The sequence below is a fragment of the Hyperolius riggenbachi genome, chromosome 2 (genome assembly GCF_040937935.1).
Source record: "Hyperolius riggenbachi isolate aHypRig1 chromosome 2, aHypRig1.pri, whole genome shotgun sequence".
NCBI classification, from domain to species: Eukaryota; Metazoa; Chordata; class Amphibia; order Anura; family Hyperoliidae; genus Hyperolius; species Hyperolius riggenbachi.
The window spans coordinates 77,709,168-77,734,765 of NC_090647.1; the positions used below are offsets into that span (position 1 = coordinate 77,709,168).

A 25,598-nucleotide genomic window follows, 5' to 3' on the forward strand; every position below is an offset into this window, starting at 1 on the left:
GTTACGAAAAAATTACTCCCTGGGAGCCATTATAGCAGCAAGTACCACCGCAGTCTATGCAGCGCCCATTTTACAGCTGCACCACTGGAGCCCAAATTTCCCGGTTAATCTGTAAGGGCTCTGTTCCAGTGAAAATCGCGATCAGCATCGCAAATGCGCTGTGAAGCGATCGTCTTAATTTAAAACAAGCACATTTTTAACAAGGATTTTCATTGAGTATTAAAAAACTAGGTTTTAAATGTAGCCAACTGGCAGCATTTGCAACCCCGCGCATGTCAGCATTTGGCATATGGTCTGGTTATCCAGCAGCAAACAAACGTATCATGTCACTTCTGAGCACAAGCAATCGTCCAGCCGATGCATGGGAACAGCTGACAGGTGGTGAAGGTTTTGTTTTCGATCGATATTTTGATCAATTATTTCACAACTGACAAATAACCAACATTGCAGTGGTTTCTTTTGGCCCTTACAGCAAACGTAATATTGATCGTAATAATGACTGAAAACAAAATCAAGTGATAACTGAATAGTGTATGGTCAGCTTTAAACTGAAACCGGTTACGAGCATATATCAGTTTTCTGCAACTGCCTTCTACTCTCTAGGGCAGATTTATCAAAGCTAGTGGAAGAAGACTTGAGCAGAACTGTGGCCAATATCGTGTATATAGCAGCTACCAGATCAAGTCAGTGACTGAAAAGGATATACAGTATATATAGCTTATGTGTATAACCTCAGGTTCCAGCAAAGTCTGCCAAATGATGACCTCATGCATTATTCATTTTCTCAAGTTGACCTGTGGCCTGGTCCAGAGTGTGATCCAGGTGTTCTCATATCCACCCTCCAGCATTTTTCTGAGAGAATATTTAGTGTGATGTATACTTGGCTGTCTACTGCAATCAAAGTTGAAGAATGAAATGGTTAAAGGGAATCTGAAGTGAGAATAAACTTATGATATAATGATTTGTATCTTTAGTACAGCTAAGAAATACAACATTATCAGCAGAGATTGGAGTCTGATATTGTTTCCAGTACAGGAAGAGTTAAGAAACTCCAGTTATCTATGCAAAAAAGCTTCTGAGCTCTCCGACTTTCAAAGTTGCAGAGAGCTCTGTTTTCTGAATATTATTTCAAGTATCTGTCACTGTATTTTGTTTTTGTTTTTTTGCAGAGAAAAGTTCAATATATCACTAGCCTGCTTTGTGAAATCTTTTAGAATGCTGAGTGTAGTGTGTAAGCTGCAAATATTAGAGAATGATGCAATGTTATAAAAAACAAAACAAAAACTATATAACTGAAAATAAAAATAGGAGACCATTTACTCTGCTACTAATGTTCTTTTAACTATCCGTACTACACATACAATTCATTATATTTTTTATCCGCTTCAGTGTCACTTTAACTCCTTGCCGACCGCTCCACGCCAATTGATGTAAACGCGGCGGCAGCCCCAGGACTGCTCCACCCTGATTGGTGTAAACGGTGTTCTATGGGGCTAGCAAGAGATTGTGCGCGAAACAGCCATCAACATTGTACAGCGCTGCGATCTGAAGCAGCGCTGTACTGGGGACAGCCGTCTGACACGGCTGTCCCTCTGGCAGACACAAAAGTGATTGGCATTTATGATTGATTGACTGGCAGGGGGGGGAGGGGGGGGGGGGCGATGAAAAAAAAATATTTAAAAAAAAACACAAATGTATTTAATAATAAAATAAATATTTATTTAAAAAAAAATAAACATTGGGAAAGCGATCAGACCCCACCAACAGACAGCTTTGTTGGTGGGGAGAAAAGGGTGGGGGGGAAAATCACCTATGTGCTGAGTTGTAGGCCTTAGGCTGCATTTCCACTTGTGCAGTGAGGGATCGCCGGGAAATCGCCGCAGACGAAATCGCATGCGGGTGCGATTTTGCATGTTTTTTTCCTCGCAATTTCGCATAGGGTAGTAGGTGGGCGATTTTAACCATGTCACTGCCTGTGTAAATTAACATTACCTCCTATGCGAAATCGCGGGGGAAAACGCATGCCAAAACCGCATGCGATTTCCCTTTTAAGACAGCCTATTGATTGCCAGTGACCAACCCCAAGCTTATGATGGATCTCTTTATCGATTAGTTACAGAGTACCCAGCAAGCTCGTGGTGAACCAGAACTCCTAGGAGTGTGTGAGGGGCTACAATGGTCCTAAAAGCCCCCTTACTAAAATGCAACGGCAAAACAAAAGTTTGCTTTCTTAAAGCAGAAATTATTTGCAATAATTCGGGTTGGAGTGAGCTCCGAGATGTCTCCCAGTGCATCACTGCTGAAATATGCAAATTATCAATTGTTGTCCCAGGAAGGTAGCCACACCTCCAAATCAGCTGGAAAGCCAATGATGTGTCAGCTTGTTAAATATTCAGAGCCACATTATCCCAACATGCATTTGTCCATTATAAGAGGATTGAAAAGGCTAAAAAGTATCAAATCAAAATAACAGCCATAGATCCATGTGCATGTCCGATTCTAGGAACATCAAATGTAAAAAATTACGTGACTACACTAGCTTTCTCCTACATCTGATTGATATCAGATCTGAATATATATCGGCTATTGTGCTTGAGTAGGATCTGAAGACAAAATTGCATGGTGTGTTCCAGGCTTAACGGTGGCCATGTATGGCCAGATCGACCATTAGACAGATCCCTTTGTGACCGAATCTGACCTACTGCCTGCCCACACACTGCACAGTGATTTCCAATAGATGTCATGCTAAAATCTATTGGAAATCATCCTTCTAAAAAAATGAATAGAAAAATGTCAGAAACACCTGATCTGCTGCATGCTTGTTCAGGGTCTATGGCTAAATGTATTACAGGCAGAGGATTAGCAGGATAGCCAGGCAACTAGCATTGCTTAAAGGGAAATAAATATGGCAGCCTCCATTTTCCTCTTACTTTAGTTGTCTTTCAATCTTAAGACATAAAATATACTACAGCTAGGAAGCTGCTTTATTAGCTTTGATAAATTAACACAATTTTCATGTGGCAGCAAAAAATAAATAAATAAAAATAAACCAATATACATTGCATTGCGTACTCCTTATCTGAAAAAAAAAACCCACAAGTTACACGTGTTTTTTTTTTTGCTATTCAAACAAAGTATATCGGTACAAAGGATGAAATATAAACATACATCTCATACAAGTGTAGAGTTATTTTTTATAAATACGTTCAATGAAAGAGAACTTCACTTTTCCAAAGCAAGAATTTTGTTTTTAATTTTCTCATGAGGGTGACGCCTTCTTTTCTGTCCACAAAAGTTCGTCCAAGGGCTTAAACACAAACCAGAATCTAATTATGTTCCCATGATCCTCTACACATGCCTGACATCGTAAACACATTATTTTGCCTAAAGCAAGACAAAATGTCCCAATAATTCTAATGTCTGTTTCTGTATTTTTTGTGTTTTTTTAAAGACATTTGGCAAGTCTAGAAGGCGGTGGAAGGCAGTCAGAAACAAACAAAATAATTTGAATGTTAAACTCAAATTAAAAGTAGTCTCTGCATTTCTGCAACGGCACCGACTGTGAGGACTGTACTGTGAGTTTATTTACAAAAATTCTTAACTGAGAGGAATATGGTGGCTGTTATTGCTGCTTTTTTGTGACGACCGGCGTTTTCCTGACTGGCGGCGATTTTTTTGAGCGACGTGTTTAGGCACGTGATCACGTTAGAATAGTGCCAATAATGACCGTCATGGCTGATTGGACACTTACCCTGGGGTAAAGCTTGGACTTTTATCATGCCAGAGAAGCGGATCTCTCTCTCTTTTGTACAGTGTTTATAGGACTTGGCTGCCCGTGGTCCTGCTCCTGGCTGATGTGGTGGGGTGGTGAGCGGTGTCCACTTTTTTTTTTACAATACCCGGGGGCTTCCTCCAGCCCCTTGCAGCAGACATGTCCCTCGCAGCATCTCCGCTTGTAGCCGTGGGCCAGGGGTCCAAACCAGTGCAGTGGCCAACCCCCTCCACTGCACCTGCACGAGTGCCGCTGTCAATCAAATCCACGTTGTCTGCAGTAGTTCTGAGCCAGAGCAGTACACCGCAGACAACGTGGAATTGATTGACAACGGTGCCCGCGCAGGAGTAGTAAGGACGACCTCGAGGTCGGCCTCTGCACCGGCGGGGACCCTGGGTCATTGCTGGAAGCGGAGATGCTGCGCCCCAGGTAAGTACTGTATATTATGGGGAAGCACATTTTGCTTGATAACTCCTTTAAGATCCCCAACGGCTGCGGTGAGTATGTAGCCTTAACGCAGGTGTGGGATGAACTACATAACTTTAAAGTATACCTGTGCCAAGGCAAAGCTACCTGAGGTAAAGACAGAGGTATGTTCATGCTAGATCTATATACCACTTTACGTTGCCCGTTCCTCCTCTTCTTTCCCCTGGTCTCAGTAATCACTCCTCGAAAAATTTAACTGTTGGCAAACTTTCAGACAGGCAGCACTGCAGTAGGTTTACATCGATGTTCCCTCCCATCATCCTCCGCGTACCCTTCCTTAAAGGGAAGCCGGCCACTTCCTGTCTGAAAATTTCATCTAAGCCAAACATTTTCAAGATTAGGATTGTGGAATGATTATGGAGACCAGACCAGAGGGGAGAAACAGACAACGCACAGAGGTATGTGCATCCAGCATGAATATACCTCAGGCCAGCTATACTACAGTGTTTCCCTGAAAATAAGACACTATCATAATTTTTCTTTCAAAATATGTGCTAGGGCTTATTTTCAGGGAGGTCGTATATTTTGTGAGGGTAGCCAGATCCCCCTCTAGTATTTAGCCAGATTACCCCCTGTGTGTAGCCAAAGTCCCCCTGTGTGTAGCCAAAGTCCCCCCCTCTTGATTCGGTCCCTCCTCAACTCACCTGCCCACCCGCTTTACCTTCTCTGTGCCAAGCTCCTGGCCCCCTCCTTAAGAAAGTCGGATCCCCCTGAGGTTTATGCCCGGTAAATTTCAAACTGCAGATCAGCAGTGAAGGCAGGTAATGCAGTCCAGTAAGCGCTGCCGTATACAGGAAGGGATCTGTTTACTTCCTGTACAGGGCAGTGCTGTTACTAGGCTACATGAGCAGCCTTTCACCGCTGATTTGCGGTTTGAATTATGCCGGGCATAAACCGCAGGGGGATCTGACTTTTGGAGGGGGCCAGGAGCTGGGCACAAGACAGGTAAAGCAGGCAAACAGGTGAGCGATCGAGCAAAAGTGCGGGGCCGGAAAGGGGGAAGGGGTGGGGGGGTGGGGGGTTGTGGATGACTGAAGGGAGAGCAGGACTCCAGCGCCGACTGTGTCCCCGCCTGGCCCATTGTCAGTAGGCCTTATTTTAGGGGGATGTCTTATATTTTGAGTAAACTTGAAATATATGCTAGGGCTTATGTTAAGGGGAGGTCTTCAATTCAGGGAAACACAGTGTAAGCTGTATAACCACCCTCTGATGCTCTTGTGCATGAGGTGGGCTTTAGTAGGCTAAGGTTGGGGGCCATGCTAGAACCAGACGACACACTAGCCTGCATTTTCGCAGATTTAGAAGGTATGGAAACAGACACTTACAGACAGACATGCAGCCGGGTCAGACAAACTCCAAGATGAAATATGCTGCCACCCAGCAGGCTGCATCCTCCAAATCTCAGGTTTGACGTGAGAGCGCCTTTGATATTTGCACTGAAATGGACCCAGGCTATACCTTCACTGAACTATGTTCAGAATGCTTAATTTGTGAGAAAGCCTTTAAATATCGTACATTCCACAAGATGCACTCAAGACATACATTACACCTTATGTGTGGACGTCTGGGACGACATAAGCATTTCTAAACACAGCAAGTCGAGTCATTTTAGATCAGAGAAAATGCGTCTGGCACCCACATAATTCACAACGTTCTCAGTCACAACCACTGGCAATGGAATCCAATGTAAATGGAACAAAATGAGAGCTTCATACAGAATGTGTTCAGTTCCAGAAATGTCCACTCATGCTGGATTTTTACAAAAAAATAAAATTACATGTGGCTGACAGACCCTATTGATGGATGTCCTGATTAGGAATTGCTAAAATTAGACTATCATATCAATTGAAACAAAAAGTCCATTGTGTTCTAGGTCTAAAATGATCATTTAGAGGTTTTTTTTTAAATGTATAGAGGCAAATACAGTACGAAAAGTACATACTGGTACGTACCAGTGGGTACGGATCTCAGCTGCTCGTTTCATTCATCTTTCCTCTCGATCTTCCTCTGCTGCCCCTCTCTGTCAAACTTCACTGGCTGCCAATTAACCAGAGGATCCAGTTCAAACTCCCAACCCTAACCTACAAAGCTCTCCACAATCTCTCTCCCCGGTACTCTCTCCTCACTAATTTCCAGATACAAACCCAATCGCAATCTCAGATCAGCACAGGCTCTTCTGTTGTCCTCCTCTAGAATTACCTCCTCACATTTGCAAGATTTTGCATGCACTTCACCCCCCTGGAATGCCCTCCAACAACACATCCGTCACTCACCAACCTTTGCTACCTTTAAACGCTCTCTAAAAACGAATTTGTTCTGACAAGCAAATGCTCTACCTTAGGCCACTTCCCTTTGTCCTAAAGGGAACCAGAGACGAAGGGTAGCTGAAAAATCAAAAAAGGTTTAATACATACCTGGGGCTTCCTCCAGCCCCATAAGCCTGGATCGCTCCCACGCCACCATCCTCCGCTGCCTCTATCACCAGTACCGGTTCCCGTCACTTCCGCCGGACGCGACCAGTTGTACGCATGTGCAGGGGCTCCCTCCGGCTCTGTACGCATGCGCCTGCGCAGTACGTAGAGAGCACACTGCGCTTGCGTCGACTGGCTGAAATTACGGGACCCGATACTGGTGGACAGAGGCAGCGGAGGATGACGGCGTGGGAGCGATCCAGGCTGATGGGGCTGGAGGAAGCCCCAGGTATGTATAAATGTAGTATCATCTTCGTCTCTTAAGACCAAATTGCACTCCTACTAGGTATCCTAAAACACACTGCCTCTATATAATTGTTGTATACTACCCATCCACTTGTCCCCCCCCCCCCCCCCCCCCATTCCCTTTAAATTGTAAGCTCGCAAGGGCAGAGCTCTTCTCCCCCTTTTGTGTCTTGGAAATCATTATACATTTTATCATGCTACTTTTCTCACTGTCATTACCAATTCTGTATTTTGTATCATTTTTGTCACTAATTATGTATCTTGTATATTGGTGTACACAATTGTCTGTATTATGTACCCCATGTTTGTTTCTTACTTTGTACAGCGCCACGGAATGTGTCAGCGCTTTATAAATCAATAATAATAATAATAATATTACTGTAATTTACAAATCTGGAAAAATACAGCCACATTTTGAAAAGGCCCCTCCCATACAGTGGTCGATCTGGCTGTAGATTCAGTGATGTATGGCCACCTTTAGAGCCCATTCATACTTAAGCGGGAATCGCAAAACACTAGCGTTTTTTTAAAAACGCTTGTACTATTGTAGCCTATGGCAGTGTTCTCACTGCCGCGATCATGGGCATTTTGCGATTATCGCTAATTGCAAGTGCATTACCTGCAGCATTTAGCTGGCGATTCTGGAGTGATCGCAATTAGCATGTATAGGACTGCTAATCGCGATCACTCCAAAAACACGAATTTGTCCAGTGATTATTCTGCGTTAAATCATGGAAAAATACCCTGCTAACGCAAATCGCTAGAGTTTAGTGATTTTAGGTATGAATGGGCCCTTAGAGTACATGTCCCAGCAAAGGACAATTAAAAAAAACGAAAACCAGGAACGAAACAAGAAACGTGCCAGCCATCCGGTCACATAATTCTAAATAATACAAGATTCTTTAGTCCCTACATGTATTTCCCTTTCCTGTATAATCTTACAAAAGTCCACATTGTAAACCAATAGTCTCCCGTAACCCATGACAGTCAGTGCGCTAGATTCACCCCTTTTTTTTCAAAATGCGTTCAGATGACAAGATGAGTTTGCATACATAACCTCGTATTTGAAATTGGTGTTCATAATGTGACCTACTTTTGTCATCAACGTACTAAAGAAAAAACTTAAGTCAAAAATAAAAAATGATATTTACTCACCCGGGGCATCCCTCAGCCCTCCGAAGCTGGATGGTGCCCTCGCAGCCCCGCTCCGATCATCCTGTCCCCGCCGGCGGCTACTTCCGGGTTCGGCGACAGCCGCCGACAGGCTGGGAACGGGTCTGATTTTCCGCGTTCCCAGCCGCTATATCACCCTCTATGCTGCTATAGCGTATAACATATACGCTATAGCAGCATAGAGGGTGATATAGCGGCTGGGAACGCGGAAAATCAGCCGCGTTCGCAGCCTGTCGGCGGCTGTCGCCGAACCCGGAAGTAGCCGCCGGCGGGGACAGGACGATCGGAGCGGGGCTGCAAGGGCACCATCCAGCTTCAGGGGGCTGAGGGATGCCCCGGGTGAGTAAATATCATTTTTTATTTTTGACTTAAGTTTTCCTTAAAGAGTAACTGTCAGGCTGCAGAAGCTAATTTAAACCTCTATTCTCCTGTGTTAAACAGTTTAGAAGGAAGCCAAAAAGGCATTAGTGAAGATAAAAATCTCTCTTACCTTTGATGTGTGCTTATCAGAAAAGCTGTTAGACCTAAGAGGACGCAAGCCGCATACTATACTGCAAAGCATTCTGGGGCCCTCCCCTCGGCTGCTAATGAGACGTTACAGCAGCTTGTAATCAGTCCAGCGCGTAGCACTGATAAATCTCCGGGCAGAGTACACTGCAGGAGTCAGCTATTGTTCCTAGCCACATGGCTCATTAATATTCACTGCACACTGTGTTATTCAGTACGAGCTTTTCTGTGATCAGGAAGCAGGCAGGACATGACGACACATTTGACAGAAAAACATGGAACCTGCCATGAGCTGTCAGGAGCATCAATCTCTGCATATACTATATAAAAATTCTGTGAAGTACAAACGTGGACAGTGAAATGCATATGTAATGTAAGTACAGCCAATCTTTAGCTACTGATATATGTGTTTATTTTCTCTGAGACCTTATACCTAACAGCTCCTCTTTAAGCACACATGTAGGAGGCGCCCATAAAAAGGTTTTCAACAAAAGCTTTTTGTTAAGTTTGGTAAGTATTGCTAGTCTTGCCTTACAAGTAGACCCGTAAAACAGATTTCGTTCAAAAATGGTTAACAATTTATTCAGCACTTCAAACAACGCGTTTCGCAACCAAAAAGACTTATGGGTGCCTCGTACATGTGTGCTTAGTACGCTTATGTCACCCTACCTGGTATGGCATTCGCCGCTATAATGCTATAGGGCGAAGATTTTTGAAACCGCGACCAACATCCATCCACCTAGGCCAAGGATGTCAAACTCAAATACAAAGTGTGCCGAAAATGTACACTGGGACCAAGTCACGGGCCAACTTCAGTGTCTATTGGCTCCTTTTCTCCCTTCTGAGGTGTCTTTCCAGGTGTCTAATGGCCCCCTCCAACCCTTATACAGTTCCCTGTTGTCTAGTGGTCCTCCCTCCCTATATAGTCCCCTTTTGTTTAGTGCTTTCCCTTGCCTCCCCATATGGCTTGCCTGGTGTTCTAGGGCTCCGTTTCACCTCCAATATAGCTTCCCTGGTGGTCTAGAGTGGGCCAAACATAATGCAAAGTGGGAAAACCACTTGAGGGCCAAATTTAATGGCTCTGAGGGCCGGATTTGTCCCACAGAGCAGAGTTTGACATGTGTGACCTAGGCCGAGTGGGGACGGCACTTCCCAACATGCGCATATGAGTGGTTGCTTCTGGAAGCAAGCCACAATTGTGAGTATACACTCCTCAGACCTTTGACCCATTGTGTTACAATGTCACATGATATCGGGCTCCCGGCAGAGAGACATGTGCACAGCTGATCGATATTTATACCAGCAAGTCAGATTGCTCAGCGGTCATATGAAGAGCTAGCTATTTGTTTTAGCGGTTAGCGCTCTAGCATTGCAGCGCTGGGTCTCTAGCCAGGGCACTATCTGCATGGAGTTTGTATGTTCTCCCTGTGTCAGCGTGGGTTTTTTCCAGGCACTCCAATTTCCACTCACATCCCAAAAACACAGGTAAGTTAATTGGCTTCTTCCTAAATTGGCCCTAGACTATGATACATATACTACTATACAATACATACAGTGGAGGAAATAATTATTTGACCCCTCACTGATTTTGTAAGTTTGTCCAATGACAAAGAAATGAAAAGTCTCAGAACAGTATCATTTCAATGGTAGCTTTATTTTAACAGTGGCAGATAGCACATCAAAAGGAAAATGGAAAAAATAACCTTAAATAAAAGATAGCAACTGATTTGCATTTCATTGAGTGAAATAAGTTTTGGAACCCCTACCAACCATTAAGAGTTCTGGCTCCCACAGAGTGGTTAGACACTTCTACTCAATTAGTCACCCTCTTTAAGGACACCTGTCTTAACTAGTCGCCTGTATAAAAGACACCTGTCCACAGAATCAATCAAGCAGACTCCAAACTCTCCAACATGGGAAAGACCAAAGAGCTGTCCAAGGATGTCAGAGACAAAATTGTAGACCTGCACAAGGCTGGAATGGGCTACAAAACCATTAGCAAGAAGCTGGGAGAGAAGGTGACAACTGTTGGTGCGATTTTTCGAAAATGGAAGGAGCACAAAATGACCATCAATCAACCTCGCTCTGGGGCTCCACGCAAGATCTCACCTCGTGGGGTGTCTGGTTCTGAGAAAGGTGAAAAAGCATCCTAGAACTACACGGGATGAGTTAGTGAATGACCTTAAATTAGCAGGGACCACAGTCACCAAGAAAACCATTGGAAACACATTACACCGCAATGGATTAAAATCCTGCAGGGCTCGCAAGGTCCCTATGCTCAAGAAGGCACATGTGCAGGCCCGTCTGAAGTTTGCCAATGAACACCTGAATGATTCTGTGAGTGACTGGGAGAAGGTGCTGTGGTCTGATGAGACCAAAATAGAGCTCTTTGGCATTAACTCAACTCGCTGTGTTTGAAAGAAGAAACATGCTGCCTATGACCCCCAAAACACCGTCCCCACCGTCAAGCATGGGGGTGGAAACATTTTGCTTTGGGGGTGTTTTTCTGCTAAGGGCACAGGACAACTTAATCGCATTAACGGGAAAATGGACGGAGCCATGTATCGTGAAATCCTGAACGACAACCTCCTTCCCTCTGCCAGGAAACTGAAAATGGGTCGTGGATGGGTGTTCCAGCATGACAATGACCAAAAACATACAGCAAAGGCAACAAAGGAGTGGCTCAAGAAGAAGCACATTAAGGTCATGGAGTGGCCTAGTCAGTCTCCGGACCATAATCCAATAGAAAACCTATGGAGGGAGCTCAAGCTCAGAATTGCACAGAGACAGCCTCGAAACCTTAGGGATTTAGAGATGATCTGCAAAGAGGAGTGGACCAACATTCCTCCTAAAATGTGTGCAAACTTGGTCATCAATTACAAGAAACGTTTGACCTCTGTGCTTGCAAACAAGGGTTTTTCCACTAATTATTAAGTCTTTTATTGTCAGAGGGTTCAAAAACTTATTTCACTCAATGAAATGCAAATCGGTTGCTATCTTTTATTTACGGTTATTTTTTCGATTTTTCCTTTTGATGTGCTATCTGCCACTGTTAAAATAAACCTACCATTGAAATGATACTGTTCTGAGACTTTTCATTTCTTTGTCATTGGACAAACTTACAAAATCAGTGAGGGGTCAAATAATTATTTCCTCCACTGTACATAGACATAAGACTATGGCAGGGATTAGATTGTGAGCCCCTTTGAGGGACAGATAAGTGACAAGACAATATATACTCTGTACAGCACTGTGGAAAAAATAGGCGCTATATAAATACTGAATAATAATTATAATAATAATAATAAATTGCTCAGCAGCCAATTGAAGATCCGATTTGTTGTTTCATACTGGTTCGCAGCAGAGGTCAGTTCTAATTCTTGGATAATCTAATGATAATATGAAATCATTGATCAGATCAGCTGTGGACCAGACCTCATCTATCATCTCTTTTTTACTCCACTGCTCCGGGTTGTGACAGCTTCAGGATTGGCTCTTGACTCCACCCCATGCATCTGCCCAACTGTGCGTCAGAGTTTGAACAAGAGCTCCACTTAGGTACAGAGGGAGAGGCAGAAATTTTAGAAAGTAAAGTGGTCGCTGACCTGCGCCATGTGTGCCGTACACGATGGAATCATCCTGCACGCATGGCAGCAGGGCCAGATTTAAAGCTCAGGAGCCTATATGCGTGCATAAGCTCTGGTGCCCTAAACTCCACCCCTTAACAGGACACACCTCAAGCCACACCTTCTTGACAGCCTGACGTGCCCCATTAAACAGTCCCCCCAACCAGATGTGCCCCTTTACCCCCCCTTGATAGCCAGATGTGCCCCCCTTTACCCCCTCTCCCAACCAGTACAATTAGCTTCCCCTCACCTCTCCAGGGAGGGAAATGGTGAAGGGGAGCACTTTGGCTGGCCAGTAAGCCGCCTTTCACACATGGGCCGCCTATAGGCATAAGCCCTGCATGGCAGGATACACCGGCAGCCATTCCAGGGACTAAGAGCAGCCAAGTGTGGCAGGCAGCAGTAGAGGGAAGGACAGAAATGCTACTCACATAAACCGTTCTGGGTTTTCAGTAAAGTTTATTTTTTAAACAATTATAGATTCAGATTTCTAGTTTTTACTTCACTTTTTAAACTTTGTAAAAATTTTAATTTACATATAAATCAAATGATATATATGTTCAATGCGACCTTGAAGTGGCTTTTCCAATTATGGAAGACAGGGATGAACGCCATCATTTAGTGATCTGGCGTAGCGCTCTTTTTGAGCTTGGCTAGTAAATAAGGCTTGCTTGATTAACTTCAACATGCCCCAAGACGTGAAATAAGCGTTCAGCCAGCCAGGTGCTGTGACATATGACATGTCCATTTCTTTCAGGTCAGTGACTCTAAGGACAGGAATGACAGCCCTGAAGCTTGCGCCTTTAAAACGAAGATAGCAACAGCATCCATCTTTCTATCTATCCTGAAGGCCTTAAATGCCCGGAGCACCTTACATTTATTAAGCATTGTGCAATTAAAAATGAAAAGTATTAAAAAGTGTTTGTGCTTTAGCCGTCTTCCCAAAAGCAGCAGATGCACCAAATGGCTTCATCTCTGCAATCAAACTTGAGTCAAGGTCACAATGTATCGCGAAGTCAATGGAGTGCGCCACAAAAAAAATGAATTAGGGGATGTTGGTAAAGGTGCTTTTCCACTAGGAAACGCAAACACATGTAAAATCATGCTGCGGTCGTGCACTACCCACATTCGTGCCACTTTCCATCAGGTACAAGCGCAAATGCACCGAGAATTGTGTAGGCTGGCGCTTAGGGGTGGGGGGAACGATGAATTGCAGTACTGGAAAAAAAAACTGTGGTTAACACGTTATCGCGGTGCTAATGCGATCAGCAAAATGGATGCAATCTGTTCGATAAGACTGGATCATGTCTAGTGGAAAATGGTCCTACATGGGGTTTTTCAAAAACCTTTAAAAAGTGTCTAGACAAAGTAGGAGGAGATTTAAAGGGTAAAAAGATATTTTCAATAGTTCAAGATTTGTCTGTATGGGAGCTGAAAAACAAAAAATAACCAGAGACAGTGAAAACTGTCTTCATGAGGACTCCCGGAGGCTTATTTGACCGGTTGGTCAATTAGCTTCAACAGTGGAGATAATGATGAGGGAACTTCTAAATCATACTATCCTAACTAAGCCCTTTAAGTCCCTAATAATTGGGTTCCAACAGGCACAACCAAGGTTTACTGGGAAACTACTCAAAAACGCAGCCACCATTGCTCCCTCTAGCCTCTAGCTGGTGCTGCACATTAGACACCAGTCCCTTTAGCCACTATGGCAAGAAACCCACTAGGAGCGATTTCTAATCGCTAGCGATTTAAAAAAGCTCTCGCTAATGCAATACTATGGGGGATTTTTATAAAATCAAATTGCTCAAGTGGGATCACTCCCATAGCATTACATAAGCAAGAGTTTTCAAATCGCAAATCGCTCAGAAAATCGCTCCTAGTGGGTTTCTGGCCTAATACTTGCTTTCAATAGGCACACCCAAGGGTACCGAGAACCTACTCAAAAATGCAGCCAGGAGCAAGCACATTGTACTTACCCTGCTATTGCTCCCTCTAGCCTCTAGGTGGTGCTGCACAATAAAACACCATCTCAATTCTGTTCAAGGGAGAGACAGACAGTCTATGGCACAGTTCCCTAACCCTGTCCTCAAGGCCCACCAACAGTGCATGTTTTGCAGAAAACCATAAAGATTCCCAGGTGAGGTCATTAGTGTCTCAGCAGAGCTGATGAACTACCTGGGTGGATTTCCACAAAACATGCACTGTTGGTGGGCCTTGAGGACAGGGTTGGAGAACACTGGTCTATGGCACACAACTGGAGAAAACAGTGGCGTGATAAAATAAATCAACGCTTGGCCCCCAATCTGCAGTCACAGGTATGTAAACTGCAGGTATCTGGAGCCATTTCCATAGCTTTATTGTAAAATTCACTTAGCCTGTAAGATTACAAGCCAAGGGAAATGAATGGCCCTAGCGATAAACCTTGGAGCACTTTCCTTGAATGCGTCGTGGAGCTCTTTAAACAGCAAACAGAACCAGATGATTTCAGAATGCGGAGAGTGTTAATCACGCCAGTTGAGCTAGCTAAATAGAAGTTAATTGTATCACGCAAGCAATTATATCAAGAGTGCTCGCTGTAATTCAGTGGGACAGCTGGCTCAGTGTTATCATATCTGCCTTTATAAACTAAACACAAGACTCCTCTGCGGCTGCCAAATCCACCCCAATTTAACCTTCTGCGTTTCCATGTGACAAAGCCGGTTACACGTAATTAAAGGATACAGCGAGACGTGGAAGGCTGCCACTTCAATGCTATTTCATTTTCTGCAGCTAAGCCCGATTTTGATTGAAATCGTTTGATAAGAGCTCAGCAAATTTATTAAAGGATTTCAGAAGTCAAGTAACTCACAGATAACAGAGAAAATGGGGCCATCCGCGGTGTGAATCCCTCAGGGCCCATTCACACTAAAGATCGCAAAACGCTAGCAAAATCACTAGTGTTTTGAGCCCGCGATATTTTTGCGATTTGCACATGTTTTTCATTGTACATTTTCATAATTTTTGAGCAATCGCGATTTGTGGATTTTTTAACATTGCAATCTTGATCTATCACAAAAAAAATGCTGCCTGCACCGCATCTGCCACGTATCACCGGCGATCGCAGTTGTGAAATCACTGCCATTCACCTTTAGTTACACTAGCGCTTTTAAAAGCGCTAGTGATCACCAACAATTCGTCAATCCGTGGTAAACGCCCACAAATCGCCCTAGTTTGAATGGGCCCTCAGTGAGTCACAGCCCTGATGGCAATGGTCAGCTTGACCATACGCTCCTGCCTGCCAAAAGCTCCTGGGGACAGTTGGAAGATGGAGGCACCCAAAAAATATAAAATGATGAAAAACCCTTTAAAAGGGAGAGGTATGGTTGGCTTACCCCTCATGGGTTTCACCGCAGCCAAAGCAGCAAATTTCAATCGTTTGAGGTTTATTGCATTGGTTTACCGCATTTCACAGGCATTTCCCGCTTCATCAGGTCAAAAATAACCACATAAAGTGCCTCCTCTGCAAAAACATAGCAGCCATTACAAATCAATAATTCAAGCCTTTATTGCATACAAAGAAATAGGATCTGACAGTACGTTTGTGGCTGTCCCCAGCTTCCTCAAGTCAATAACCAATAAAGTGGCACCTGGCAAAAGACATCCTGCACAAGCGCCTCATTTACTGCTTGAGTGAGTCTCCTGACATATCTTGCCCAAGCATTATAATACTGTATATTGCACCAGTGGCTTCTGGCATTTTCTCGGGTACATGGATTGCCGTGGCCAACCCCTCTTATTACCCATACACTGAATGCAAATTTTTTATTGAGTTCTACTGCGGGAAAAAAATCTGACTGCCTGCTTCATTTTTATGCATGCCGCACTAGTTTGCATCCGAATGGCACATAATGATTCTCATTGGCTTCATATGTGAAAATCTGCATACATTTTACAAAGGCAGAGGTTATATCAGCTAGCCACATGCAAATATTCACAAATAATCTGTACATTATTTCTTGGCATGGGAATTTCTGCACATAATACACAGGCCTGTCGTGGAAAAGAGCCCTTAATTTGACTGAGCAATGCATGAAAACCAATATCCAGCACAACATAGAAGATCTCTATGTTTTATCCATCAAAAGGCTTTGGCTAAACCCGCAGACTGTATTTTTAGATTACGTTTCATCATAGCGGGGCCTTGTTACGCTTGTTTCTGACTCGGCATATCCTTAATGCGACCTTCAGCTAAATGACTTACTTATCGCAGCTAGTGGGATCAAAAAGTCAAAATATCTGGAGGCTGCGCCCTCAGATGTGTCTTTGATATAAATCCCTCTGATGGCGTGGATGCAGCGCGGTGTTCAGGAGGGAAGCACTGTACTACATTGTACTTCACATCTGTCTTTTGTTCCCCTCAGATCGCACCACAAAACAGTAGCGTTCCAGGTAACCCTTGCTGTGCCGGTAGCAGAACAGTAGCGTTCCAGGTAACCCTTGCAGTGCCGGTAGCAGAACAGTAGCGTTCCAGGTAACCCTTGCAGTGCCGGTAGCAGCGCTGTTGAAGCCACCAAAACAAAGCATGCAGCTGTTAGAAGAATGCAAAATGACAAGGAGGGCACAACATGACTGCAGGGGGCTGGAAGATGCACCGGGTAAGTTAAAGGACACCTGAACTGAGTGTGATATGGAGGCTGCCAAATTTCCTTTAAACAATGCACAATGCCTGGCAGTCCTGCTGATCCTTTGCCTGTAATACTTTTAGCCATAGACCATGAACAAGCATGCAGATCAGTTGTTTCTGACTGAAATCTGGCTGGATTAGCTGCATGCTTGTTTCAGGTGTGATTCCGGCACTACTATAGCCAAATAGATCAGCAGGGCTGCCAGGCAACTGGTATTGTTTACAAGGAAAAACATATGGCAGCATCCATATTCTTCTCACTTCAGGTATTTTTTTTTTTTATTTTTTTTTAGCAGAGCAGCATTCAAAGGGTTAAAATACAGGACTAAGGGCCCTTTTCCACTAGGGCGTTTGCGACTGCTTAATCGCAAAACCGCAAACCGCTAGTGATTTTAAAATCGCTACGGTTTGCTTTTTAACATAGGAATTGCGGTAGGTAATTTCCACTACCGCAATTCGTTATTTACTTGATCGCGATGCGACTTTTGCCGCGATTTTGCTATGCAGTGCATAGCATAGCAAAATCGCAGCCGCAAACGTCGGGAAATCGCCGGTACATTTTTAGCTTTTTCGATTCAGCAATCGCTAGCGTTCAGCGTGAACGCTAGCGATTGCTAGTGGAAAAGGGCCCTTAAGGTGGCCATACATCAAGCGACTTGGCGGCCGATCGACTATCCAATTCAATTATTATAATCGAAGTGGATGAAAAACGGTGCTGCCAAGTGCATGCCTGGCCAACAAAGCGTCCAATTTCGAGATGGAAATTCGTCGCATGGTCAAACGCGCATGCTGCAAGATGTCAGGCCGAAGTTGGTTGGTCGGGTGCGCGACGGTATGGCGTCTGATTTTGGAATAAATGACGAAATGACAAAATCCCCACTGCTGCAATGTATAAATGTAGTGTGTGCATTTATACATTACCTGTGCGGTTTCAGCCTCTAAATGCACACACCGGGGGGGGGGGGGGGGGGGGGCGCTGCGACATTTATATATTGGGGGCAGCGGCGGTGCGGACGCGGCAGGCTCAACCGATTCCCTGAAGATTTCATGCTGAAGTCGGACGGAAATCGGCCTGTAGTGTATGGGCAGAATTGACAAGAGACAAATGTATCTCTAATCAGATTTGATTAGAGATTGTCGAATCTGCCCATAATCGTCAGGTCTATGGGCACCTTAAAGCTGGCCATACACTGGCCCGATTTGCGCCCGTTTCGACAGCAGATTCGATCATTGGGATCGAATCTGCTGCCAATCGTTCACGCTACACGCCGAATTTCGATCCATTTCGTCAGATCCTGTCGATCGCGCCGTGCGGAAAATAACCGTCGATCGCCCGCGGGTAAAGAGCGCATCGCTAGCGGCGTTCGAGTGCCCGACGACCGACGCAATAGAGCCCGCATACATTACCTGCTCCGCCGGCGCGACTCCAGTCTCCCGGTCACCGCTGCTCTGTCTGCGCTCTGGTCTTCAGGTCCGGCATGCCTCACTTCTTCTAGCCCGGCAGGAAGTTTAAACAGTAGAGCGCCCTCTACTGTTTAAACTTCCTGCCAGGCTAGAAGAAGTGAGGCATGCCGGACCTGGAGACCAGAGCGCAGACAGAGCAGCGGTGACCGGGGGACTGGAGTCGCGCCGGCGGAGCAGGTAATGTATGCGGGGGGGGGGGGGGGGCAGCAGCACCACCACAACAGATTGTTAACGGTTTCAGGCTGAAATCGGTTCACAATCTGTTTGCTGTAAAGGTAGCCATACGATCCCTCTCTGATCAGATTCGATCAGAGAGGGATCTATCTGTTGGTCGAATCTGATGGCAAATCGACCAGTGTATGGCCACCTTTACTTTTTAAATAGAATGCTCCCTGCAGGGAGATCCGCATGCGAAATGGTGATAATATTATCTTGTATCAAAACATTCCCTGACTGTGCAGAAACTTCTAATGTGTCCAAAACTGATTCCCTGCTCAGTAATCATTACTAGGTACATTACAATATACATACACCCGTTAGGAATACATTCAATGGCAGCTTTCAGAGCAAATAAAACTGTACTTTGGGAACTTGTGATTTCTAAATGAATAATAATACTTATACACAAAAGCAAATATGATAACTGTATGAGATATAAAAGCAGAAAGACACATTTTTATTGAATATTATGTCAGAGTTTAATACCGCTTTAAGACAGTTGGGGGGTTCTGGGAATTGAAGAATCCATTTATCTTACAAAATCTGGTAGGAAACCTCTGATGGTTCCTTTCAGATAAATAAGAATTGCAACCAATCTGTGGCTGATCCACGGAGTAGAAAAATGTTTGATAACAGGATCTGTAATATTCTGGCTAAGCAGGCGGAATATGGAAATGAAATGGTTTATAAGGAAGAAGCTGGCTGTGTTTAATGACATGAAAAGTTATGATGATTAAGGAGGAAGGTGATGATAATTACCAATACTGTCATTATCCCGTGTTTATTATCTTCTATAAAACTTTACAGTGCATGTGATTAATATTGTTTATATTATGCGGGGCAAGTCTCTGCATGCACCGGTGCACAAGCGCTCACATGAATACGCAGCAACGCAGATTTCTTCTTTCCTTTTCAACAGTGTGCAGATTCCCATCAGATACGCCTCAGCAATGAAAGCAGACCTGAAGTGAAAGTAAACTGATGAGGTAAACAATTGTATCTATAGACCTAATTCTAAATAGGACTTTCCTGGAATCCCATGGCCTTGTGTACATAAATACAATTACTGTCCCCCACAGGGCTCGTGATGCAATTGGGGGATAGTCTGGGTTCAAGCTCTGTACCTACAGGCTTGGGTTGCTAAGGAGGAGGCTTGGGTTGCTATGGAGGGGGAGGAGTGTTGATGGTGCAGCATATAACAGGGTGGGTGGGGTAAAGAGAAAAACAATAGGCTCAGCCTCTGCTTGGCCAAGACAATCCGCCCGTCTGGTTCTCAGTGCAGTGGGATAGGGGCGGAATTTAGCAACATACCCGCGCTAGATTTTTGGCAGATTGAAAGGGAGTTGCTGCGACATACAGTCACTTGTTCATCTCCCCCCCTTACCTTTCTAGTGGGCAGTAGATGCTGCTTGCACAGGAGCCAAGACTGAAGCAGGTAATTTGGGCACCAGCAGGCCAGGGGTAAAATGGGCGCTGCTTGGACCACAATGTTAATTAGAAATCGATCAAAATTCCATTAACGTGTCCATGTGGAGGCATCGATCTCCAGCAGTTTCAATCACAGTGATTAAATCTGCCAGGAAAAATGGATAATTGTAGGAGGACCTCAAAGCTAATCTAAAGCAATCCTGCAAAAAAAGGTTAGTTACCTGGATATGTGGAGAGGCATGCCTCTGGATTCCTGGTCCTCATTCTTTGCACTCATTCCACTCCAGTCCCGCCAGTGAAATCAACGCCTTTGGGAGACTCCAGGAGCGGGAGGCTTTGGAAGCGCTTCTGAAGACTGGCGCGCCGCGCACCTGTACTGGGTGGCTGTACACTCACACTAGAGAGCCACTCGTTTTCAGAAGTGCTTAGGGGCGCGAGTGCTTCTGAAGCCTCCTGAGCACGCCCAAAGGCGTGGATGTCACCAGCGGGACAATGTGGGACTGAGGGCAGAGAGAGAAGACTGGGAATCCAGAGGTTTCCCTCTCCATAGCATAGCTAACGTTTATTTTTTGCATGTTTGCTTTAGTAATTACATTATGATACTGTATGACCCTGGCAGACTCCCATACCATAATTAGCGATGGTCAATGAAATGCAAATGACTCCAAGTTGATGCAGGATTAAGCGAATGTGGGGGTAGGTAGGGCTAGTTCAGGCCAAGATCAGCCACTTCTGCTTCAGTGACACTACCAAGGTGTCGAAGAAAAGAAGGCAGGCTGGAATGTCACCATTGATTATTTCCCTTGTGTTCAGCGTCACTTTAGCTTAATATGGGACATATTAGGATTGTTGAAAGGTTGGTAAATATGTGCTCTGGCAGTGATGTGCAGCACCACCCAATAACAATAAGGAAATATGCCCTTGTGATGTAACCACTTTGGAAGATGGAATAAATTCAGACATTTAAATGGAACAATGCTGCAAGGCACGCTGGTTTGGCCATTCCCTTTGTCTCTCCTACCAACATCTGTCTTCGACAGAATGCCAAATCCAACTCCATGATTTAAATATCATTTCTGCCACACCTCAATTCCCCCCAGGAGACTGGCAGCTGTTTCCTCCGCTTCCCGTGTGATGTGTGGCACAGCGAGATCTATAAGAGTCGGCAAGAACGTCCTGATGGGCTTATATACAGTGTAGTGGAAGCCTACCACTAGGGGTACTAGTTCAAAAAAGTTTAACTTATACCCCAATAGTTATCTCCACCTCTAGGGGCGTGGCTAAGAGCCAGTAACAGCAAATTACTGAGCAATTACTCATTCTATCTGTCTTGGATATCCCAACCCCAGAACGATTCAGGCAAACAATGGAAAGTAATAATAAGAAACCAGAGAAATAGACCAATGCTAGGTACACACGATACGTTTTTCCGCTCGATTTTCCACTCTATTCTTTTATCTTCCACTCATTCTTATCTTTTTCCATTCACTTCTATGAGAAATTGAGCCAAAAACCGATCGGAAGGAATATGTCGGAAATTATCGAATTGATTCCATCTATCGGGGGTAAAAACATAAAAATAAATAAAAATGGGGCTCTAGGCAAGAGAGCAGCTTTTGCCAACCCCTGATGGTCACCTGGCTTTTTTTTTTTTCTTAGTAAGATTTGGTTGGGGCTAACATCACCCAAGCCTCTAGACCCGGCATGGGCAAACTTGGCCCTCCAGCTGTTGAGGAACTACAAGTCCCACAATGCATTTCAGGAGTCTGACAGCCACAGTCATGACTCATAAAGGCAAATGCATTGTGGGATTTGTAGTTCCTTAACAGCTGGAGGGCCAAGTTTGCCCATGCCTGCCCTTGACTCTCTCCCAGCTCTAGGCTACTGCCTAGGTTTGCCTTGTGTATGATCCGGCTCGGATCACACTGATTTGTATGTGGCCACGTTTGCACTCTGGATTCCACCGCTTCATTGTAACCGAGCATCTCAAAACAACTGCTCAATCTTTTAAACGGAAGCCAGCGCTCCCTCCCCGATTCATGGGCTAGCATAACATAGCAGAGCATACTTCATGTGCAAAGCCATCAGGGCCTTTATCAGTCCATCCATCATCATACAACTTACATAATAGCCATGGCAGATTTTTATGCATCTGTTTAAGCAAGCTGAGTGCGTGACCTGAAAATCTACTCAGAACAATACAACACGTAATGTGAAGCAATAACTGCAACAGCTTTATCTGAAATTTTGGAAAAAAAACAAACGTAATTCACAGCAATGCTTTAGAATTCTCTTTCTACTTAAAAAAAAAAAAAACATGTAAACATGCAAGTATGATGGCTAATGCTGCATACACACTTGAGATAAAAGTCTTTGGAAAAGGCAAGATCACAGACCAATTTTACCCCATTACATGTAGTATGAGAGCCATACTCTACACAGTCTATACTATGGAGCTGCAGTCCCCATCAGATAAAATCTTTGCAAGATTCTGCACACAAAGATGCCCGTACACATTCATTATCTGCAAAAGATCTCTTCCTGCAATAGATCCATTCCTGCAAAATGCATTCATAATCTATGAGATCTGCAGATCCTCATACACACCTTGTTTAACAGACTTCATCTGCATATCTGGCAATCATCTGCAGATCTGAAAATCCATCCTGGTGGATCTGATCTGCAGATGATCTGCAGATGATTGCCTGTTAAACAAGGTGTGTATGATGATCTGCAGATCTCATAGACTATGAATGCATTTTGCAGGAACAGATCTATTGCAGGAAGAGATCTTTTGCAGATAATGATCTTTTGAATGTGTACAGCATCTTTGTGTGCAGCACCTTGCAAAGATTTTATCTGATGGGGAGTGCAGCTCCATAGAATAGACTGTGTAGAGTATGGCTCTCATACTACATGGAAGGGGGTAAAATTGGTCTGTGATCTTGCCTTTTCCAAAGACTTTTATCTCAAGTGTGTATGCAGCATTACTTATTACTATTAGGGCTCGTTTCCACTAGTGCGGCGTGCGTCTCGTAGACGCACGCCGGCACTGACCGGGTGGGTGGGATCGCAGGCGGATCCCATGAGCCGTGCCATGCACGGCTATGGGATTCGCAGCCACCGCCGCGAATTCTGCAGGGGGTTCCGGCCGAATCGCTCCCACAAGCGATTCGGCCGCGGCGCCGGTATCTCCTATGGCAGAGTTTCCCCGTGCGATTCATGTGCGGGGAAACTGCGGAATCGCGGCGGAAACCGCGACAGTGGAAACGGGCCCTTAGTGTTGCTTTAATAAAGTACATATTAATTTACAAAGGTGAAAAAACGACGTCCCAACAACAGTGATATGAATGTTATAACAGAGCATACCTAAATCATTATAGGCATTTTTGGAACACAGCTGCCAATCATAAGTATTTTATTTCAGCCAATCAAGGACACATTATACTTGATCAAAGCTGGCTAGTGACTACATGGATAGGAGTACACAGGAACTCTATGCATCACATATAGACTCTCCATTCTTAAAGGACACCTGAAGTGAGAGGTATATGGAGGCAGACATATTTATTTCCTTTTAAACAATACCAGTTGTCTGGCCGTTTTGCTGATCTATTTGGCTACAGTAGTGTCTGAATCCCACCAGAAACGAGCATGCAGCTAATCTTGTCAGATCTGACAATGTCAGAAACACCCGATCTGCTGCATGCTTGTTCAGGGTTTATGGCTAAAAGTGTTAGAGGCAGAGGTTCAATAGGACTGCCAGGCAACTGGTATTGTTTAAAAGGAAATAAATATGGCAGCTTCCATATTCTTCTTACTTCAGTTGTCCTTTAATAACACAGAAGTAGGCATGGTGGATAAGTGGTTAGCATTGTTACATTGCCTGCATGTTTCACTTATTTGTGTTGGAATTCTCCAGTTGCGTGTGGTCCTGTATTAGGGCTGAAACCCACAGGAGCGTTTTTTTGAGCATTTTGGCAGCGCTGCGATACGCTAGCTGATGTTAATGGATGGGGCAACTTCCACAGGAGCGTTTGCGTTTCCCAGAAACGCAAACGCAGGACATGCAGCATTTTGGGAGCGTTAGCGCTTCAATGTAAAGTATTGAAACGCTAGCGGAAACGCTCAGCAAAACTTAAACTGAGCGGTTTTGCTAGCGTTTTGCGGTTCAGCACACTGTAACAAAATTAAAAATAATTCACAGGACCAATCAGGATAAAAACGCAAAACGCAAAACGCTACACAACCGCTGAGCAAAAAAATACAATGTTGCAAAACGCGACCGCAAACGCGCATGAATCCGCTTGCAAACCGCTCAGACAAAACTCTAGCGGTAGCGTTTTGCGTTTGCTGTTTTCAGTGGGTTCCAGGCCTCAGTCATGGAGAGAATCCGAAGACATAACAACAAAAGTTGTTTAGGTGATACCTTCAATGTCTAACTGTACAAGATTCCTTTGCAAGCTTTTGAAACTTTAAGTTTCTTCTTCAGGCATGTTTCACAACTGGGTGAGAACCACCACTGGATCATCTCCCGCAACCCAAACAATCCTGCTGAGCTGTCCTTGTTCTGGAGAACAATTAGGGACATGAATTGCACTGTGTAAAGTGCTGTAAAGTGCTGCAGAATTGGGAGATATACCATATAAATGCATAATGTTTTTTTATAAATGCTAATAAATACAAAAGTCATGTTCTTTCTATACAATGGCTGTTGAAGCAAAAATTGGCACATGCATGCATAAACGCTTCCACATAAAAACATAACACACAAGCGACTGGTTTACAAGCTCATAAAACAAAGCCTTACATAACAATGTACTTTACAAGCAAAACAAAATCAATCTAAAAAGTCTGCATAAACCAAAGAACTTCAACTGCAGATTCCCTTCTTCACTTAAAGGAAAACTGTAGCAAAAACATAATAAATAAAAATAGTTTTTTCCACCTTTACTACACAATATGCAGGGCTAGTTCACAGTGCTCAGTTGCACTGCAGAATAATCCTGCTTGTAAACTCACTACCCATACAATGCTATGGGCCTGTTCACAGAACTGCGTTGTAACTGATCGCATTATTCTAACTCGCTTAAAGCCAGTCTCCATTGCAGTTCACACTCATACTGTGTGCATTATGTAACTGACCACTGTGAATCCGGCCTCAGTACTTGCCCATTGTAAAAATCTTTTATCTCCTAGATTTACATTCTGAAAATGTATCACAGGCAGTAATCTCTTCAATCCTGTCAGGTGCAGCTCTGAAGCCAGTGCAAAATATACCCGGTCTCACAGAATGCTCTGGGGAAAGGGATGGAGGGGGGGATTCTGCATAGCTAAACAGCCTAGGCTAAATACTAGAGCAAGACTAGATTCCATATACAGCGATGTATAGATACAGGTAGTGTTTCTGGTTCGGAGACCTGGAAAATTCCCACAAAAGTGGGTATCCTATCTAATAAAAACCCCTGTGTCACTGCGTCCTCCCACTGCTGCCCCGGTGTCCGTGGTTTTGTGTACTGCGCATGCGCGGCACGCGGGCG

At 44.3% G+C, this 25,598-nt stretch overlaps 1 protein-coding gene and 1 long non-coding RNA gene across 4 annotated transcripts in view; one reads left to right on the forward strand and one right to left on the reverse strand.

The window, feature by feature from the left end:
• Nucleotides 1–25,598, reverse strand: part of TNFRSF19 (TNF receptor superfamily member 19) — a 106,571-nt gene that overhangs the window by 73,429 nt on the left and 7,544 nt on the right. The window lies entirely within an intron of this gene.
• LOC137545571 (uncharacterized) lies at nt 599–24,736 on the forward strand. 2 transcript variants are annotated; one of them, XR_011026056.1, is made up of 5 exons: nt 599–683; nt 3,452–3,575; nt 16,685–16,918; nt 19,550–19,616; nt 24,551–24,736. It is a non-coding gene; the product is annotated as an uncharacterized lncRNA (long non-coding RNA). The 2 variants fall into 2 exon arrangements; XR_011026057.1 differs by lacking the exon at nt 3,452–3,575.